Genomic DNA, 12881 nt, shown 5'->3' with positions numbered 1-12881 from the left:
TTGGACTAGATGATCTTTCGAGGTCCCTTCCAACCCTTGGGATTCTGTGATTCTGTAATGAGTGACTAGTGATCTCAAAAGCATGGAATAATAGAGAGATGCTAAGTAGTGGAAGAAATAAAATCATAAAAGTTCATAACCCCTTGAAACTCAGCAAATATATGCATAATATAATCCTTTTGGCTTCAGTGTCTCATCTTAAAACAGGACTTTACCCCACATCTTTGGGCAGTTATTCCTTGTTCCCATTTGCATAGATATATACTAACTTTAAATGCTATGTATGTGAAAACTGTAATATGATGGGTCATAAAGGAGAAAGTAGGAAAGGAAAGAAAAAGTATGAGCTACCAAGTTAAAGGTATAAAGACAAAGTTTTCCTACTGACATTTTAAATCACGTTTACTAATGAAAATTCTAAAATTCTGTTATAGAGTTAAAACCTCTCAAAATATAATGTCAGAGAAAATAAAAAGGAGGACAGCAAGAAATTCTGTTTCAGAAGCTGTTGTATATTTCATGTTGTCTTAAATTGATTTTATACCTTCTTGTGAACTTCAAGTCACCCAAAAAATCCAGCATTTTCAAGAATATTACAGTAATATTGTAGAAGATCCTATTATGATAATAATTGAAAGAGTTTGTAGAAGAGTACATCTAGAAGAGGGTGAGTAGGAAATACTCTGGACTTAGTTGTGGAACCAGAATGCTTACAACAGTGTATGTTCACGGTGATAAACTGGTAAACTGTTCCAAAATGATCAGCATGTATTGTGTGAGTTCATTTTCGTACCTGACTAGTCAATAACACTGAGTGTCATATGTTATTCTCTAGGAAGAGGAGGACAAATAGCAACTGCACTCATCCTAGGCAGTCATGTATAGACAACAGAATTTCTTTCACATCAAATGAAAAAAGAGTATAACACAGCACACAGAGCACAGGAGCTCAAGCAGAACACAGCAACAACTTCAAAAAGAAGTTTTTTAGCTGACTTTCATTGTATGTGCCTGACATATACGGTCACAAAAGAAATAAAAATACATTTTGCTACTTTAACTGAACTTTCTATTAAAACAAAAGCCTGTAGGAACACTTTCCTGTGGAGCTGTGTGAAGAGTTTCCTGTGGTATTATCTGTGATTCTCTCTATCCCTGATTTTTAAAATAATTGAATAAAACGTAAGAAATAATATTTAAATTATTTTAATCATTCATTCCTTGCCTCACTACTCCAAGCTTTTATTTGTTTCTGTCACTCTGTCATTTAATTACTCCCTTAGTTTAAAAAAAAAAAGTTATAAAACACAAAAAGTCTAAGAAGTAGGGGCTGTCAGAATGATATCAGAATAACAAGGAGTTTAAAGGATAGAAAAGTGATTTAGGGAACTGAGTACCCCACAGGGATCAAGAAGTAAAGGATATCCTGATGGTCCACACTGAACAACACCGACTAGTATTTAAAGTAAGGAAAAAAGTATTTGCAGCTCCAAGTTCTACAACTGTTCTGTTCTTAGCTACGTGCCTGGCCCCTGAATCAAGTTCCCAGGGTACAATAAGATGCAGCCTTAAATATTCTCTTCTGCAAGGCTTAAACTGCACAAGTATTTTCAAATTTTTTACAGTGTACGTTTAGTTGTCTGGGCACTAATTGCCTAACTCCATTACTGGATTAAAACTGTCCTTGTAATGACTCTTCGGCTCCTGCTTGCAGGTAGATGTACACAGCAGCACTTCCCACTCCAGTCCTCAGTATACTGGAGTCTCAAATGATAGCTCTAAGGCTGCAGAATGAAGTGTTGGTATGGTTAAACATGGACTTTTTCATAATATTGCACGTTTGATGGAACTTTGTGAGAATACTAAAACCAGGCAGTTACCATTGTTTTATGTAAGACGGCATTTAATATAACCTGCACATCAACCCCAGCCATCACCTCCTACCTGCTTTTGTTACTTGCTGGTTACTGTGTTTGTGTCTTCAGAGCTTATTGCTTCATTGGTATCTCACTATCTGAATCAGCATGGGGGAAGAAATCTATGGAGTAGTTTAACTGGTGTTTTAAATATAGCTGGCCAAGTTACACCAACAGGAGTGAGCAAGGTGCACGGTTTGAAGATCTACCTGCCAGATAGGAGCACCACTGGAAATTTGCTTATGAATTCATACAGCATTAACCTCTTCATCTTTCATGCATGTAACGTGTAATATACATTTACATCTCAGACCCCAGGACACTATTACAAGAAAGGGGAAATGGGAGGAGACTCATGCATAGATATTAAATTGTGGCCGTGGAAACATCATATGACCATGATATTTGTTGCCAAGGGTAATGACAGAATGGTTAGGCAAGAAATTTTTCATACAAGACCGTCCTGTAAACTTTCAGCTGGTGCTTTGTGTATTGCATGGAATAAGAAGTACTATTTTGTGTATTAAACATTACATGTATATGTCACTTAAGTAAGTCCAAATGAGCTGGCAAGGGTTACTTTCTAGCTGACATACAGGGCACTGAACTATAACAGTTAGTTTTTACTTTCACAGATACTGGCTCTTGCTCTCTCTAACCAGAACTCTTTATAAATCATCCTTCAATGCAGTGATTCAATAGCCACTTCTTATTGCAGCATTTGTGTCAGTCATTTTCTAAAGCTGCTTATGACCTGCTGTTCAAGTTTTTAGAGATATTCACCTTTCCTATCCTCTGATATTTGTGTCATCTGGAACAAAATTCACTGCTGCCTATCCATTTTCACAATTTTAATGGAAAAAAAAATGAAATGTTAAATTAAAAAAAATAATAATAATCCCACATCTATTGAGCATAAAAGGCTTATGTCTGGCTGGCAGATTTTGAATATTGTAAGTGTAAGGCCTCAGAGATCCAGTATTGACATGTGTTAGTTCAGAGCAAAATGCGTATGTAGAGTGTAGCACTTTTGATTCTGTGGCTGAAATGTTTTATTTTCAAGGACATCTAATTTCAGAAAATGTTCCAGTGTTCCAGATGGTAGAAATATTATAGCAGCAGAGGGAACTTGAAGTTTTCAAATGGAAGTTAAAGTTTCCTCCTGGGAAAACTTGGTGTTATATACCTGATTCACTGCTTTGTTGAGGAAAAATTATATTATTTAAAAAGAAGTTATAACAAGTTGGGTTTGGCTTTTGTTTTGCTTTGTTTTTCAAAAGACTATTTGCCATAAGAAAATTATGGTAATTGGAAAAGGAACCTTCAGTTGGCCCAGACAGAGATATGCGTGCATTTGAGGCTTAGTGGCAGATATTTGGTACATTCCAATTAGCATGGGAGGAATAGCTGAATAGCACAGGAATTTTATATAGTAACAATAATAGCTGTTAGTCTTCTACCTAGAGTTTAGATTATTTGACATAGTCTGGGTATACCAGCATTGTTAACCCTAAACTGCACAGGCACAAAGACTACCTGTCAATAAGAAACACTTATTTTGCTCAGTGTGGTTTGGAAATCTCCCAAACCAAAATTATATGGACAAGTAACAACAAAATAAACAAACAAGGTAACATATGAGGAAAGGTAAATTTTTAGCTCTTTTTGTAAAGCAGCCCAAACCTCAGTCAGTGAAGAAGAAGAAAGAATGCTTCAGCTGGTTTATGAGCAATTAAAATTCTTTACTATGTAATGCTTTGATTCAGTCATGTCAGACATAGTACAAACTCTGTCAAGATTCTGTTCAATTATATTTTCAAAGCTTTAAGATTGAAATTTTTACTAGATCTGAAAACCTTTAATCCTTTAATCTTGTTCATCTAATTTACAATATTTGGTACAGAAGTCATAAAAAAAAAAAAAAAAAAAAGGAAAGGAATTACAGCACTGAAGTAACCAAGAGAGCTCCTGCTGTAGCTTTTGCAGTTTATCTTATGCCATCTTCTATATACCCTATAAAGGTATTCCAGCACACAGCCCTATTCATACTATCCACTAGTCTTGGAAGCATGCTCCAAATCCTCTCCCAGGTTTGATCTTCGGTGGAATGATGGCAGACAGAGTCTGAGGTACAGTGTCATGACTCTCCAGCACAGACGTTTAGCATTCAAAGTCTTTAAGTCAGCTCCCACTGTGTTTGCCAAGATGACAACGATCACAGACTGTTCTCTGCCAACAGCCATGGACTAATTTCATTGTAGGTTTTTATGACAGTCAGACCAATGGGAGCAAAGCCAAGCTTGCTGCATTATTAGCATGTCCTCCACAATTCTCTTTTCAAAATTGCCTAAGGAATCAGTGTAGAGGCTGTGGAACAGCATGTTGTGCCAAGTTAGACAGGTAATTTTGGCATGAGTTTGATCATGTTATTTTCAAAAGCAAAATGCCAACAAAACGAATTAATTTTATTACTACCACGTATCCATCCACCCCTTTTGCTTCAGATTATTGCTGTGCGTTTTCACTTAGCAACAGGTGTCCTCATCTTTGGCTGCCAGAAAAGACAATATCAGAGCCTAAGACTTTAATAAGTAAAACTGTATGCTGTATGACTATCAAGTCTGGTTGGTAATCACCAAGGGAAAAACCAGAAATATAGAAACAATTGATCCCAGTCTGACCTCTTAAAGAAGTTAGTGTATGTATCTTTGTCACTAGGTGGAGGAAAATCCTATTGTAACTCTTCCCCAAAACCATATTGCCATAGCAATACACTATTGTAGTTTCTACTTCACCTGAAAAATGCACATTAGTATTATACACCACCAGCTCAGGACAGAGTCAGAGAAGACACACTAAACAGTGATCTGACTTTATTATTGTACCTGCAGTGTGAAAAATAGATGAATGTGCATGGCTAAGCATTGCTTTCCTGCCTGTTCTCCCTCTGCCCTACAGCATTGCCAAAGTTCATTGTTATGGTGCTTCTAGCTTAGCAGCAGGAGAATGTTTTTTACACTCAAAATTTACCACATCACTGGAATTTTAGGGTGCCCTGATGTTTATGAAGGTCTGTTCGGGAAGGAGTTAATTTTTTTCATAGCAACTCATATGATGCTGTGCTTTGGATTTGTGACCAAAACAATGTTGGTAACAGCACAGTGTTTTATCTGTTGCTGAGCACTTTTTGCACAGTGCCAAGGAATTCACTTAAACCACACAGCAAGAATTCTGGGGATGGGCAAGAGGTTGGGAGGGGACACAGCAGGGACAGCTGATCCAAAGTAACCAAAGGTATGCTCATAGAATCATAGAATTGTTTAGATTAGAAAAGACTTTTAAGATCATTGAGTCCAACTGTCAGCCTAGCACTGTCAGGTCCACCATGTCCAACCATGTGCCAAAGTACCACATCTAAACAACATCATTCTCAGCAAGGAAATAAGGGGGATTTTAGGGTGTGTGGGTAGGTTCATATTGCTTGGAGACTGGTTGTTTATCAGTCTACTTGTGAGAGGTGGTGAATGATTACCTTTTAATCACTTGGATTTGGGGTTTGTTTGGTTGATTGTTTTTTTTCCATTTCCTTTGCATATTGAAATGTCTTACTCTTGACCCCTGAATTTTCTCTCATTCACTCTTCCTATTCTCTCCCCTGTCCTGCTAAATGAGGAGAGGCAATGAGCAACTGTGTGGTGCTTAGCTGCTGGCTTGCATCAACACACTACACATGATGTATAAAAATTTCTTGCTCTGGAATAGGAAAGTTAAAACAAATTTTTGCACAAAATTTTTCAAATGTTTATTTTAACCTTAGAGAATGTGAGAGGAAAAGCAAGTACTGAGTTGTCCCAAAAACCAAAAGTTAGCAATAGGAATATACAAATGATGAAGTATTGCTTTTTCCTGGCAAGTGATGCTTTCCTCCCTTTATAATCACTAGTCATAGGCAGTAGACATGTAAGCAAAACTGTATTAAACTTCAAGATTTTTACTGATGTAGTATCTGAGGGTTGTTTCTATGTTATATTAGCCTATCCAGAAAGTTAAAAAAAAAATCTTTAGCATTCAATATAGACTGAACAGGTAATTCAGACCTCAAATTTCTACAGTGTCCATAAATATGGTAATTTTAACATTTGTCACCTCTTTTCTTTCCATAAATGATACTCCCGGTAGGCCCAGCACTTCTGACATTTGCTTCATTTTCTAGAGATAAGTAACAACCTGGCAGTCTCTTCCCCAGGCCCCCCATGACAAGAACTCATTAATTGCCAAAAATTACCATCTGCAAGGAGTTTTATCTAACAAAACTGCTCCGTGCCTTCCTCAAGACAATATAGTACCATTTATGTCCCAAGCAAGCACTTAAGTATGTAAATAAGAAGAATCCCAGAGTATAATTAATATTTAAAAAGTAAAATGTCAGGCTCATCTAAACAGTTTTTCAACATTCATCTTTTTTTTTTTTCCTTATATCACATTTTCCTCAGAGATATGTGTTTTGGGACCTAACTGAGCAACTTTCAATTGATCAGAATTAAGTGTTTTACAGCAAAGTGCCAAGGCTCAGATATAGAATGGTGGAAAAATGCCACTAAAATCTTAAATATCTGATCACATATGATCATGTGTGGTTACTGCTTTTTCTAAAAGAACATAAAAGCAGAAAAAACTGCTAAACAAATAAAGAAAATACAATAGGAGAGAACTGTTGCTAGATTCAGAAAATGAGAACTGATTACTGTGCATATGTATAACGGATCTGTATTTTACAGTTTTCTGGTGTCTATGGTAAAATAAAAAGAACTACACAGGTTTTTTTTTGCTGATTTAAGTCAATAATGACAACTTCTATACTCCAAATTACCTCACTGAATTTGTAGCTTTATGCTACAGAAGAGGAAACTGTGGAGCAGAGATTTTAACTGAAGTATCCACTTCTTGTACAAGGCAGAAGTCTTGTAGCAGAGTTTGAAGATAAAAGTAATTCTGGTGTACAGTCATGTATTTCAGATATAAAATTATTCTACTAGAAAATGTAAAAATTTTTTTTTGTATTCAAGTCTGCACTGACTTGAATAATTTTCTATTATGATATGGGAAATAAAATTTATAGACGACAGTGATTTAGGTATTTATTTCATCAACCCCCTCGAAGAAAACCACCAAAACTGGAGAAGCTTCATGAATGGTACTGAAGTTTTCTGAATTTTTTTTATGCCTATAGTTAAATAAATAGTCTCATTTAAAAATATATAAGGAAAAATACTTTGAAATAAAAGAAGATACACTTAGGAAAAAAAACACTAATACAGCTGAATGACAAGCAAATATGACCAATAAATGAATACAGTCAAAGACCCAATGATCTGCCAAAATGAACAATAGCAAGTGAAATACGCACTTTGGCAATCAAAATTTACTGAAGTTTGAAATATCTGAATTGTTTCCCAGGACCAGTTGGTAACTGTGTGATCTGGCATTACTCTCTAGCTCTAAACATCTCCATTTATCAATTATGAATATAGATTCAACATGTTATTTTTTAACACTTATATTTTGGGAGCATGTAAATTCAGCTGTCAAGTAAGTCTAATAGTGCCATATGCTGTGCAAATATACATGTGATAGATCACATAATAACAGTCTCTTCACAGTATTTACAAAGTGCTTTGAAAGCCTAGGAGACATTGAGACAAGTCAAAGCCAAAGATGCTTGCTTGCAGATAAAAGCACTAAAACTCAAGTGATCAGAGGAAGAGGGCTCTTGTCGACAGTGAATTTTTTATTGCAGAACAAAAGAGACAAGGGAGTTTTCTGAGGAATCTGGTCCACCACAAAGGTAGAATAAAGCTGCTAAAGTAGGAGTAAGTATGTCTGCATAGTAGCTGCTGCAGGACCCTGCTACTACTAGGGCTGAACAAAGTTGCTCAAAGTGAATCCAGGAGCCAGCTGTTCAAGCTACAGGTGACTACTGACAACTCTGTGGACTAAGGGTACAAGTAAACAAGGCATGCTTATCATCAACATAGATGATAATTTGCATCAGTATCTTGCAAAAGACAAGGATAAGCCACCTGTCCGAAGAGCAGCATGGGACTTGAGGTGATGATGTGGGATACCCAAAATTCTCTTTATTCTCTAATGACTAAGATACAACAGCTCAGCAGATGACATCATGATCTGTAAAGAACAGGCAAATTACACCTGCTTTATAAGTGGTTTTGCTATCTCTTCTATTAGCAATGTTTAGCACTACAAAAATAGTATAATAGTGTTACTAAAACTTTCAAACTCTTCTCTGCTAATTTGACTCTCAGAGAAGCGTAAGAGTGCATATTTTGCTATATTAACCTCATATACATTTGCATAAGAGAATTAGGATTGTTCTTACAGATGTTAGCTAATTGCAAAGTACAAAGATTAAAAAAATGTGGTTAATATGACAAAAACATGGGATCATAGAGTCATAGAATCATTAGAAAAGAGCTTTAAGGTTATTGAATCTACCATTAACCTAAATACCAATTCCACGACAAAACCACATCCATTAGCACCAGATCTATATGTATTTTAAATACCTTAGGGATGGTAAACCCACCACTTTCCTGGGTAGCCTGTTCAAGCCTGGACAAGGCTTCCAGGGAAGAAATTTTTCCTAATATCCAATCTAAACATTACCTGGCACAACCTGAGGCCATCTCCTCTTGTCCTATGGCATGATGCTGTTTCTTCTTGGCTTCTTGATTGTTGCTTGGGAAAGGAAACCAACACCCACCTAGCTACAATCTCCTTTCAGGTGTTGTAGAGAGCAATAAGGTCTCCTTCAGCCTCCTTTTGCCCAGGCAAAACACCCGTTCTCTCAGCCTTTCCTTATCAGGCTTGTGCTCCAGACCCTTCACCAGCTCTGTTGCCCTTCTCTGGACTCTCTCCAGCACCTCAATGTCTCTCTTGTAATGAGGGGTCCAGAGCTGAGCACACTATTCTAGGTGTGGCCTCACCAGTGCTGAGTACAGGGGGATGATCACTGCCTTAGTCCTGCTGGCCACGTTATTGCTGATACAGGCCAGGATGCTGTTGGCCTTCTTGGCTGCCTGGGTACAAGCTGGCTCATGTTCAGAGCATCAATCAGCATCCTGTGAGCCTTTTCTCCCTAGCAGCTTTCCAGCAACTCTTCACCAAGCCTGTAGTGTGCATGGGGTTGTGCAGGACCCAGCACTGAGCCTAAATGAACCTCTTACAGCTGGCTTCATCTCACTGGTCCAGTCTGTCCAGATCCCTTTGCAGAGAGTTTCTACCTTTGAGTAGATCAACAATCCCACTCAAATTGGTGTCACCTACAAACTTACCGAGTGTGTACTCAATGCCCTCATACAGATAATTGATAAAGGTATTAAACAGAACTTGCCCCAATATTGAGCCCTGGAGAACACCATTTGTGACCAGCTGCCAATTGCGTTTAGCTGTGTTCACCATCACTCTTTGGGCTTGGCCATGCAGACAGTTTTTCACTCAATGACTGGTACACCCATACAAGCTGTCGGCAGCTACTTTCTCCAGGAGAATGCTATGGGAGACAGTGGCAAAGTCTTTACTGAAGTCTAGGTAGACAGCATGCACAGACTTTCCCTCACTTGCTAAGCAGGTCTTTTTGTCTTTTATAAACCCATTCTGACTGGGTCTGATCATCTGGTTGTCCTGTGCCACCATGTGGCACTTAAGATGATCTATTACTTGTTTTGTGATACTCTTGAAAAAGCTGGGGAAGCATTGTATAATGTAATAGACTAACACAGGTAGTACAGGAGGTAGGAACAAAGAATAAAAAATTCAAAAAAAAGAAATAGTCAGCCAAAGACCAGATGTTTTCTCTCTAGTTTTTATTAACTAGAATTAACTTTAAAACTGTTCCTGAAGAGTTCACCTGTAGGAACAGATGGAAAATGTCATTAAAAAGGTGAGTGTTTTGAGTGACAAAAATAACAAGTCACAATGAAATTGTTTTATGTAGCAACCACTTTCTGCATTATTTTTAAGCTTGTAAATATTTTCATGATTTAAAGTAAAAAGTCTAAAATTACTTTTTTTGACATTAAAACTATGCGTGTTTGAGATAAGAGAGGTACAAAATACAACATTACAATCCCTACCACAAATTTTAATAACACACCCATACTAAAAGGTCATTCTATTAAGAGACAGTCATTTCATTTGCAAAATATGATTTATAACAGTAACAATGCAATAGAATTACAAAATGTCATGATACAAATGTCAGTGATTTATCACTACAGTTGCCATGATTGTCAATCTCATGCTCTTGAATAAGTGGGCAGAGTTCTTGGGGTTAAATACTGGACTAGAAAAAGAGAAACACAGGGTGGTGATACATGGTCTTGGACAAGGCCTTATAATTTCTTACTTACTTGCTCTTCCTTATATCACATTAATTAATTGTATGAATATCTCTCCAGATGTTGTAGCCAGGTGCTATAGTGGTTACAGTCAGTTAATACAGTGATTTTTACTTGAGACTCTATAAATTGTTGGACATCTGCTACAAGATGAGGCTGTTTGGGAAACAGAAATTGATTAGACCTTCTGGTTTGATTTCTAGCAGAAATGTCCCCAAATATCCAGCAGCTATTTTTACCTTTAGACTATTTGTTATTACAGTGACAAAACTACTATAGCAGATGTCCCGTTTGTAGTATTCTACTAAGGTAGCAAATATAGTATTAGAACTCAGTTTTTCTTCTGTTTGTTATAATCTGAGTGACTGGCGGGTAACCTGGGAATGTCTCTTTGATGTGATGGAGACAGTGCTGACAAAGGGACATTTTTTGGGGGGAGGTTTTATGTCTTCTTTTTATTAGATCAGACTTTTTTCCAGGATATTTACCAACATAAACTGCCGTGGCCAGGTGGAAGGGGGAAAAAACACGATACGATGTTAGATTCACAAAATGCTCCGTTTATTGATTACAAGGGTGCTCTTATATACTGTCTTACACGCGATCACGGCATTACTTGATTGGCTGCTTCACTTTGCCCGCGAGAGGTACACGCTCCACTTTGCCTCTCCTGATTGGTTTCACACCTTCGCTTCAGCTTAGCGTTACATCATGCTTCTGGCATCTTGTTATATGCGCTCCTGTTTTGCTGATCTTGACGCTTCTTCTTTTAGCCTGGGGTCAGAGGTTCACTTTCTCACAGCTTGCTGTAAGCCTGTTAAAGCGCCCATGCTCGACCCCCAACATCTCCCCCTCTTTTTTCAAATAAGGCGTTCGTCATCTGCTGCATGCGTTGCATAATACATTGTCATACAACACATGCCCAGAAGCATTCTAATGCAAAGGGGATGTGAAGCAGCTGCAGAAGTAAACTGTACAGTGTTAACAGTCAGGAGTTACACTCCCCCTTTTTTTTTTTTTTTTTTTTTTTTTTTTTGATCAGACAAAAAAGCCATTTATTGAAAAGCATTAACTCCTTATATACTATTGCTTACACACACCTACAGCAATTTGGCATATCATGATTAGATACTTGTCTTGAAGACCCTTAGTGACTAACATATAATTGGTTAAGCACAGGTGTGAGAACTTGACCTCGAATGCTTGCCAACAGTCCACAGTTCTCATAACTTCAGTGAATTACAGCTTCTTCTTATCTTGCTTGCTTAAGCTTCCTCGGGCCTCCCATGGCCTTGCTGTATCACTCGGAGTTATTCAGAGCTCATGTACCAAATACCCATTCTCCTGTGAGAACACTGTTTCCACATCTCCCCCTTTTTAGTTTTACTAAAAGTTTTTGAACAATTTCGTATGTCTGCTCTATCACTGCTGGACTTGTGTAACATTACAACCCACTACTCTAGGCAGCATTATTTCAGTAAGATTAGTCTGATTTGAAGTCACTTGAACCTTTATAACATGTGGCATACCAGTGAATCCTACACAGTATGTAACAGGATGGAATAATGAGGATTTAACACATGTGCTCAGTATACTTGTCCATTACCCATGGTCACACATAATAGAACAGATATTACAAAGATTTTACAAAGATTTGTTATCATTGCTGTTTCTTTATGTTGCTGAGTTCTGCGGCTTTGTACGTTTCGCTGGCAGCCAGTATTGTCCTGTTGATAGCTGTACACAGCTGGGCCTACCCTTTTTCTCCTGTATGGCTCTCTGATAACAGCGGAGGCCATCCCTCACATCAAGGTCTGGCATGGCATGTGTCTCCACCACTCTACGCCTGCTGGGTTGCAGCCAGCAACAGAGCTAAAGGTTCTTCTTGGTTGCAGACACAGAGGCCAACCCAGTCTTGCCCTTGACTGTGGCAGCAGGCATTTGGTCAATCTCTGTCCTTGCACCTTGTTGTCAATGCAGAGTTTCACCTGCTTAACCCAGTAACAAGTCACTACTATAGCAAAGCACACACAGATTTACATTAGCAGAGTAACTAATACAGAGTGCATCAGCATGTTGAAGATGCTAATGGCAGCGAGTGACTAACCAAAGAAATTTCTTACAGTGGAGTTCTCCCACCCTCTTAATTTGTTCCATTACCTGCTTTATAACACTACTATCATATTAGAATTTTTCTAGCTTTTACCTTAGCATTTTCTAGCAGCTGCTGCAAATCTGCATTCTTAACATCTCTTTTACAAGTGACAAATCCATACAATACAAGTATAGTTTCTTGTTAGCAACTGGCTAGTAAATGCAGGTGGTTTTATACACAAAATCACAACCTCTAATAATAGCTACTTTACAAGCATGCATATTCAAGCTGTTACTTTTCAGTTGCCCTCAAGTGATTTTTTTTTTTTTTTGAATTACACATGCATATTGTCTGGAAAACAAGCTTTAAGCAATATATATCAAAACTACAGTCATTAATAACAGCTAGAATGTGTTATCATTACCTTTTTTTTCTATTTTTTTTCTATTTTTT

This window comes from Melopsittacus undulatus, chromosome Z, assembly GCF_012275295.1.
Source record: "Melopsittacus undulatus isolate bMelUnd1 chromosome Z, bMelUnd1.mat.Z, whole genome shotgun sequence".
In the NCBI taxonomy this organism is placed as follows: domain Eukaryota; kingdom Metazoa; phylum Chordata; class Aves; order Psittaciformes; family Psittaculidae; genus Melopsittacus; species Melopsittacus undulatus.
Note: the sequence above shows the minus strand (reverse complement) of the source record.